The 6,761-nt window shown below is 35.5% G+C and overlaps 1 non-coding gene across 1 annotated transcript; it reads left to right on the top strand.

Moving 5' to 3' along the window:
- The first annotated feature begins 6,150 nt into the window (after window positions 1–6,150).
- LOC121498308 lies at window positions 6,151–6,254 on the top strand. The gene has a single exon (XR_005989703.1). It is a non-coding gene; the product is annotated as a U6 spliceosomal RNA (small nuclear RNA).
- Window positions 6,255–6,761: the final 507 nt, after the last annotated feature.

Below are 6,761 nucleotides of genomic sequence, written 5' to 3'. Positions count from 1 at the left end.
ATAACTCCCATTAAATTCAGCCAAGTTATATCACAGTCAAATTTTAAAAATACACAAATAAGAAAAGAATCCTGAAAGTGGTAAGAGAAAAAAAAGTCCTTAACCTACAAGGGAAGACAGATCAGGTTCATGGCAGATCTGTCCACAGAAACTTAGCAGACCAGAAGAGGAGGCAGGATGTACTCGACATGCTCAGTGGGAAAAATATGCAGCCAAGTATATTTTATCCATAAGGCTATCATTCAGAATAGAGAGATAAAGAGTTCTCCAGACAAACAAAAGTGAGGAGTTTGTGACCACTAAACCAGCCCTAAAATAAATATTAAGGGAGATTCTTTGAGTAGGGGGGAAAAAGACCAAAAACAACAAAGACTATAAAGGACCAGAGAATATCACCAGAAACACCAACTCTACAGCAAACACAATGTCACTAAATTCCTATCTTTCAATAATTGGTGAAAGTAAATGGACTAAATGCTTCAAACAAAAGACTTAGAGTATCAGAATGGGTTTTAAAATTTTAAAAAAGCAAGATTTATCTCTATACTGCCTATAAAAGACTCATTTTAGACCTAAAGACACCAGCTTATTGAAGGTGAGGGGAAGGATAACCACCTATTATGCTAATGGACAGCAAAAGAAACCTGGAGGAGCCATACTTATATCAGACAAACATGATTTTAAAGCAAAGATTGCAGTATCCCTGGGTGGCACAGCAGTTTAGTGCCTGCCTTTGGCCCAGGGCACGATCCTGGATACCCGGGATCGAATCCCATGTCGGGCTCCCAGTGCATGGAGCCTGCTTCTCCCTCTGCCTATGTCTCTGCCTCTCTCTCTCTCTCTCTCTGTGACTATCATAAATAAATAAAAAATTTAAAAAAATTAAAAAATAAAGCAAAGATTGCAACAAGAGATAAAGAAGGGCATTAGACCATAATTCAGTGGTCCATCCCTTAAGATTTAACAATTGTAAATATTTATGTCGCCAACTTAGAAATACACAAATATATAAATCAATTAATAAACATAAAGAAACTCATTGGTAATAATACAATAACAGTAGGGGACTCTAACAATGTGCTTACAACAATGAACAGATTCTCTAAGCAGAAAATCAACAAGGAAATAATGACTTTGAATGACACAGTGTATCAGATAGACTTAACAAATATATTCAGAACATTTCATCCTAAAGCAACAGAATACATATTCTTTTCAAGTGTACATATCACATTCTCCAGAATGTGACCACATACTGGGTCACAAATCAGCCCTCAAAAGTACAAAAATATCAAGATCATACCATGCATATTTTCTGATCACAATGCTATGAAACTTGAAGTCAACCACAGGAAAAAAATTGGAAAGACCACAAGTACATGGAGGTTAAAGAACATCTTATAAAACATGGATGGGTTTACAAAGGAATTAAAGAAGAAATTAAAAAGTACAAAGAAGCAAATGAAAATGAAAACACGAAAGTCCAAAACCTTTGGGATGCACAAAGGCAATCCTAAGAGAGAAGTGTATTGCAATGCAGGTCTATCTTAAGAAGCAAGAAAAGTCTCAAAAACATAATCTAACCTTACACCTAAAGGAGCTATAAAAGGAACAACAAATAAAGCCTAGAGTCAGCAGAAGAAGGGAAGTAATTAAGATTAGAGCAGAAATAAATGATAATAGAAACAACAAAATGGAAGAACAGATCAATGAAAGTAAGAGCTGATTCTGTGGAAGAATTAATAAAATTGATTAAAACCCTAGCCAGATTTATCAAAAAGAGAATGGCTTCAAATACATAAAATCATGAATGAAAGAGAAGAGATCACAACCAACAATCACAGAAAAACAAATAATCATAAGAGAATGTTATGGAAATATTATATGCCAAAAAATTGGTCAATCTGGAAGAAATGAGCGAATTCTTTGAACATAAAAACTATCAAAACTGAAACAGGAAGAAATAGAAAAATTGAACAGACTCATAACCAGCAAAGAAATTGAATCAGCAATTAAAAATCTCCCAGTAAACAAAAGTCCAGGGCCAGATGGCTTCTCAGGGCATTTCTACAAGACATTTAAAGAAGGATTAATATCTATCCTTATCAAACTTTTCCAAAAGAGAGAGAGAGAGAGAGAGAGAGAGAGAGAGAGAGAGAAATGGAAGGAAACTTCCATAATCCTTCTATGAGGCCAGCATTTTCTTGATTCCAAAACCAGACAAAGACTCCACAAAAAAAAAAAAAAAAAAAAAAAAAGGAGAACTACAGTACTACAGGCCAATATACCTGATGAACATGGATGCAAAAATTCTCAACAAGATACTAGCAAATTGAATCCAACAATCATTCAAATAATTATTTACCAAAATCAAGTAGGATTTATTCCTGGCCTGCAGAGGTATTCGTTATTCGCAAATCAGTCTGTGTGATATGTCACACTAATAAAAGAAAGGACAAAAACCACATGTCCTCTCAAGAGATGCAGAAAAAGCATCTATTTGACAAAATACAGCATTCATTCATGATAAAAATCCTCAACAAAGTTCCATGATAGTGGGAACATCCCTCAACATCGTAAACATCATATATGAAAGATCCATAGCTAATATCATCCTCAATGGGGAAAAACAGAGCTTTTCCTCTACAGTCAGGAACAACATAGCGATTCCACTCTCACCATTAGTATTTAATATAGCACCAGAAGTCTTAGCCTCAGCAATCAGACAAAAATAAATAAATAAATAAATAAATAAATAAATAAATAAATGGCATCCAAATCAGCAAGGAATGAGTCAAACTTTCACTATATGCAGATGACAAAGTACTCTATGTAGGAAACCCAAAATACTTTATCAAAAAATTGCCAGAACTTGTATGTGAATTCAGCAAAGTCATAGGATATAAAATGAATGTACAGAAATCTGTTGCATTTGTATACACAAATAATGAAACAGCAGAAAGAGAACTCAAGGAATCAATCCCATTTATAAGTGCACCTAGGAATAAAACTTAGGAATAAACCTAACCAAAGAGGTTAAAAAACAAAGCAAAACAAAACACCCAGTACTCTGAAAACTACAGAACACTTATGAAAGAAATTGAAGAGGACACAAAGAAATGGAAAAACATTCCATGTTCACAGATTGGAAGAATAAACATTGTGAAAATGTCTATGCTACCCAACACAATTTACACATTTAATGCAACCTCTATCAAAATATCCTAACATTTCTCACAAAGCTAGAATAAACAACCCTAAAATTTGTATAGGACAACAAAAGACCCTGAATTGCCAAAGCAATCCTGAAAAAGAAAAAGAAAAACCAGAGGCATCATAATTCCCGACTTCAAACTATATTACAAAGCTGTAATCATCAAGATAATATGGTACTGCACAAAAATAGGCACATAGATCAACGGAACAATATAGAGAACCCAGAAATGGATTAGTTAACCAATAGTTAACTTATATAGTTAACTATTCATCAAGAAAGAATATCCAATGGAAAAAAGACATTCTTTTTAGCAAATGGTGTTGGGAAAACTGGACAGCCACATACAGAAGAATGAAACTGGACCACTTTCTTACACCATACACAAAAAATTAATTCAAAATGGGTGAAAAACCTAAATGTCAGACAGGAAAATCATCAAAACCCTAGAGGAAAACACAGGCAGCAACCTCTTTGACCTTGGCTGTAGGAACTTCTTACTAGACATGTCGCTGGAGGCAAGGAAAACAAAAGCAAAAATTAACTCTTAGGATCTCACCAAGCTTCTGCACAGTGAAGGAGACAAAATAACCAGCAAAACCAAAAGGCAGCATATGGAATTAGAGAAGATATTTGCAAATGCCTCATTGGATAAAGAGTTAGTATCCAAAAATCTACAGAGAACTTATCAAACTCAACACCCAAAAAACCCACAAATAATCCAGTTAAGAAATGGGCAAAACATATGAACAGACACTTTCCTAAATAGGACATCCAGACGGCCAATAGACACATTAAAAGATACTCACCATCACGCATCATAAGGGAAATACAAATCAAACCCACAATGAGATATCACCTCACACTTATCAGAATGGCTAAAATTAACAACACAAGAAATAACAAATATTGGAGAGGTGTGGAGAAAGAAAAACCCTCTTACACTGTTGGTGGGAATGCAAATGGGTACAGCCACTGTGGGAAACAGTATGGAGCTTCCTCAAAAAGTTGAAAATAGAACTATCCTATGATCCAGCAATTGCACTACTAGAATACAAAAATACAGATTTAAAGGGGCACACAAATCCCAATGTTTATAGTGGCATTATCAAGAATAGCCAAACTACGGAGAGATGACTGATGAATGGTGGTAGGTGATTGATAGATAGATAGATAGATGATAGATAATGGAATATTACTCAGCCATCAAAAAGAATGAAATACTACCACTCTAAAACCGTGGATGGAGCTAGAGCATATTATTCTAAGCAAGATAAATAAGTCAGAAAGACAAATACCAAATGATTTCATTCATATGTGGAATTTAAGAAACAAAACAGATCAGCATATGGGAAGAGGGGAGAGGAAAACAAACTATAAGAGTTCTTAACGATAGAGAGCAAACTGAGGGGTAATGGCGGGAGATAGGTGGGGAATAAGTGATGAGTGATGGGTATTAAGTAGGGCACTTGTTGTGATTAATACTGGGTATTGAACGTAAGTGATGAATCACTGAAACCAATATTGCACTCTATGTTAACTAATTAGAATTTAAGTTAAATTTTGAAGAAAAATCCTTAAAGTAACAGTAAATAAATAAAATTTTAAAAAATGCAGTGCTTTCCATATGTGTCTGCTCTCTAAACATTTTTTTTGTTTTGTCACTAAATATCTTTAAAGGCTTGTGTTCCAAGGATCAAACTTTAGAAAACACTGAATTAAAGGCTCTCTGAGAAGCATCGTTTGCAGCAGCAACAAGGTAGAAATAAGCTGGGTGGCCACTGCTGTTTGCCTTTCCTTCAGGGAATGCTAGGCAGCCCTATGAAGAACAGGGAAGATCCACATGTGTTAACATGGAAAATTTCCAACTTGTTTTATTAAATGCAAAAGGCGAGATGCAAACCTTATAAACTGTTCCCATTGATGTGTGTGTGCTTGAGTGCTGGTGGAGGTGACTTGATACAAAGGTAAATGTGAATGTATAATTATGCATAGCAAATTTCTCAGCGCATAGATAAGACACCACAAAGGATCCCTTCCAGAATGGCACTGAGGGTGGGGATAAAGGGCATTTTTAGTTTTCATTATATACCATTAAATATCGTTCAACTTTATTTTTACCAACTTATGTATTATTTTTATAATTTTTTTAAAAAAAACAGAAATTTTAAAAGCTCTCTAGAAATCTTTTAGGTCAACATTTGTAATTTTGTGGTATCTTAAGCCCTAAATTGAGGTTAAGTCTGTCTTCTGAATGAGAAATGGCCAAGGCTTTCGACCCTTGGGTCCACCAGAATGCCAATGCTTCTGTATTTTTCCACCCTGAGACTGTAGGCAAATTGGATGCCTGAGCACCCTGAGGAGTAACCAGCCCCTCTGTTTGGGGGGCCCACACTCTGGGCTGCATCTAGATTTCCAGAAGACCAAAGAACCCAGCCACAGAGGCAAGAATGGAACACTGAAACCCACTGAAGGCAAATATTAACAGGCAAATCATGACTAAGCACAGAATCCCAAAGTCTAAAAACATCTAAGCTGGAAGGAGCTTTCTACATCTTTCTACAGAGGAGAAACCTGACAGCCAAAGGAGAAAAACCGAAGACCATACTAAAGATCTCAGATCCAAAATTTCTGACTCTGAGTCTGGGAGAATTTACATTGTGCAGTGTTCCCTTTCCAAAATGGGAAGGACATGCCCCTTCCCCACTTCTGAGCCCTCCACATGAAGACAGGAGAATGTTCCTTGCTTGAAGACTTTAAAATGGACCAAAACAGGGGGAAAAAACTGGTCAAAGCTAGACACAGTGAACTGAAGAAAAAAAATCCAATCAGGAAAGGCAGAACCAAAAATGCAGAGAAGGCAGATTTGTTGAGCTAATTTAGCTAATCCTCAAGTTGATGAAAATCTGGAGAAGGCACCAAAGTAAAGAAATAGAGTGCTCATTTCAACAGCACATAAACTAAAATTGGAACAATACAGAGATTAGCATGACCCCTGTGTACAGATTACATGAAAATTTGTGAAGCAGTCCACATTTTTTTAAAAAGAAAAGAAACAGAAACAGACCCAAATCAAAAGATCAAGACAAATTGGTGCTGATGAAGGAAACTGGTAAGAACAAATTCACCAGTTGCTTTTGGCATCAATTCTACATATCTGAGAGGAATTAGCTTCTCAACTAGTTATACATGTTGTAAACTTAGTGGTAACTGTGAAACACAGTGATGGCATAGGTGGAGAATGAGCTTTTCTGTCTAATGAATTATCCTCAGGAAGGAAAGTCTTCTTTCCAATGCTAGAACTTCTGTATATTTTTACAATGTTTATGGGGGGAAAAAACGGAAAAAAAAAAAAAAGAAAAAAAAGTTTATGGAAATCTTTATAAAAAGGACTATATGTTTCCCAGACTTTTTAAGCAGAATCTACTGCACACCATTTAGACTTTTCCATAAGTTTTTTGTTTATTTGTCTGCTTTTACATTTGAAAAAGAAATCCTTTTTCTGAGTTTTTGTACAGGGAGGCCCTTCAACCATTTGAGGTATAAT

Source organism: Vulpes lagopus, chromosome 8, assembly GCF_018345385.1.
Source record: "Vulpes lagopus strain Blue_001 chromosome 8, ASM1834538v1, whole genome shotgun sequence".
NCBI classification, from domain to species: domain Eukaryota; kingdom Metazoa; phylum Chordata; class Mammalia; order Carnivora; family Canidae; genus Vulpes; species Vulpes lagopus.
The sequence above is the reverse complement of the archived record's forward strand: the minus strand, read 5'-3'. Positions and strand labels throughout refer to the sequence as shown.